The sequence below is a fragment of the Chinchilla lanigera genome, unplaced genomic scaffold (assembly GCF_000276665.1).
Source record: "Chinchilla lanigera isolate Chin_1 unplaced genomic scaffold, ChiLan1.0 scaffold00003, whole genome shotgun sequence".
Classification (NCBI taxonomy): Eukaryota; Metazoa; Chordata; class Mammalia; order Rodentia; family Chinchillidae; genus Chinchilla; species Chinchilla lanigera.
This window is the reverse complement of record NW_004955404.1, coordinates 48157067-48159715: the sequence shown is the minus strand read 5'-3', so window position 1 is coordinate 48159715 and position 2649 is coordinate 48157067. Positions and strand designations below refer to the sequence as shown.

Here is a 2649-nt window from a genome sequence, read left to right as displayed (position 1 = left end):
GAAGAAGAAGAAGAAGAAGAAGAAGAAGAAGAAGAAGAAGAAGAAGAAGAAGAAGAAGAAGAAGAAGAAGAAGAAGAAGAAGAAGAAGAAGAAGAAAGATGGCAGGAGGGTATGAAAGAAGGGAATAGCAGCCAGGAAGCATAGAACAGGGAAAGAATGCCAGGAATCAGGGGGTTTGGGGTCAGGTGTAGTCTCCAATGCTATGCCCTCTGGAACCATACAGGCACATCCAGAAGTGTACTCAGCTAATTTCATAAGGATCTGACAAGCCAAACCAGTTAACAATCAATATTAGCTGTCACATCTGAATAGTCCTATATCTTATAAGAAATTGAACTTGTTAATTGAAATTAACTTTACCACAAATTGCACATTGAACCCAGTTCTATCAAATATTTGTCAGAGACCTGATATGAGTTCTACTCAAATTCATTCAAAAAAATTGAAATTGATGAAATTTCCCAATATTTTATTAGGGCACAGTAATAGTCAAATCTATATAAAAATTATGTATTCAGCATACTCTTCATAACACATAAATCTCTTTTCCTAGAACAATACACACAGTATACCCAGAAAGCATAGACTTTTGGGAAATTAAATTATGAGAGAAGGGTAAATGATATTTAAAGAACCCCTTCCTTTGGGCTGGGACATGATTTAGATCAGAACTTTTTCTTTCTTTTTTTTTTTTTTTTTAACTTTTTCTTTCTTACAGGTTAAGAATTCTAAAGGAACGGTGATTATCTGAAGAAAAACAATAAGAAAATAGTTGCATTTCAAAAGTAATGTCTACAAAAAATGTTAATAAGTAAACTAATCATCATAGTTCCCTGAACCCATGTGGAACACTTCATTGCATATGGAGTATAAATACGCTCTAATCTATTTTAGGGCACATTCTACCTTTACTTCCACATGTCTACCTCTTCATCTTGACTGAATTCTTTCATCCAGAACAGAAAGGACAGTGATAGGGAGAAAAGGACAGAAAAATCTGAAAAAGCAAAAATAAACAATCAAAAACCACACTCCTCAATGGCTGAGTACAGTGACAGTTTCACTACAGCTGACATGACTAAGCATCCTGTCAATGAGATTCTAAAGCACCCAATGGGAGGTGCCCTAGGTTCGGTGCAGCTTTTTAAATTCTTAAACCCCAAAATATCAGCGCTGGTTTACATTTTCCTCCTGCTGGTGAGAGCCTACTCACTTGGAGGGTGCCTTTATATTTTGAACTTCATTAAACTTTGCTTTGTTTTTTAACCATGGCATGCGATGTCCGAGTCTTTGTTCACCATGTACAAAATCCTAGAAAGCTGCCCCTGGACGCCATCACTCACAGCAACATTCTAGCCAGCCAGGGGCACGAGGTAAAAAGAGGCAGGTAGACCGTGGAGACCTCGACTCAGGTAAGCACAGCCAAAAGGCTTTTCACTTTTTCTTCCTTCTGTCTTCCGGTCTCAAACCCATTAAATTTTTTACTGATATACTTACCAGTGAGAGGCACAGAATTGGAAAGCGGTGCATAGTGTGTCCTATTATGTGGGAGGGGAAGGGGATGAACATGATCTTTGTTTTTCTGGATGGTGAGAGGCCCACTGGCCCGCAGGATGGGCACCACTTCAGCCCTTCTCAGCTCTCTGCCACGATGTTCCTATGTCCTAAGGTGTAGTTGATCCCCATCTATCCTTATCTCTTCCTGGGGCTCCCAGCTTTATATTCCCTGATGTTAGCCTACATCCTACCTCCATCTTACTTGGTTCCAATATTATGATAATTAGCTGCTATTCTTGTGCCTTGCTGAAGTTCCATACCAACTCGCCTTAGAGCCATGAACTATAGACTAAAACCTCTACAAACTGTGAGCCAAAATAAAGCTCTCTTCCTTTCAATAGTGGATGTCAAGTTTGTGCCTGAGTGACAAGAAAGTAACTTATATGCATGTATATGTCTTACAAGAAAGTAAGACATATATGCAAGTATGGACTTGCCATGTATGAAACCTAAAGACATATATGCATGTATGAAACCTATTAATCTATATGATCAAAATACACTAATAAAAAGATATAAAAACAAAAACAAACTAGAAATCTCAGTATTTGAATCTTACTGAACAAAAGTCTTCACTTATGTGTCTCTTACATAGTTTAGCTATCATCAGATACGTTTGACAAAAACAAAACAATGAACAATATAACACAGCATTTCACAATGATGTGAGTATCCTAACTTGCATATTTCTTTTACTTTCACTATGATTTTTGTACAGGTGATGAATTAGCTCTATTCAATTAGAACATTGTATATTCCTCTTGCTCTCAGTAATCTCTTTCCATTCTTACGTAACAATAGTATTAGTGGTGATACATAAGAATAGTATTAATGGTGATTTTCTCAAATGTTCCTCTCTGTTTTGCATACTGAATTATACCTAACAACATAATAAAATATTTCTACATGTTTTAAATGTTTGTATTAATTAATCATTTCTAACCTTTTTAATATGTCCATTATATTAACACAACTCAGCTTCATTCAGTTTAACCATCATATAATGATTTATTCTATAAAGATACAGTACTTTTATTTCATTATTTGTGTACTGTATTTTTTTTTTTTTTTTTTTTTTTGTTTTTTTCCGGT

At 35.7% G+C, this 2649-nt stretch overlaps 1 pseudogene; it reads right to left on the bottom strand.

Moving 5' to 3' along the window:
- Positions 1-2649, bottom strand: part of LOC102030591 — a 106697-nt pseudogene that overhangs the window by 75429 nt on the left and 28619 nt on the right.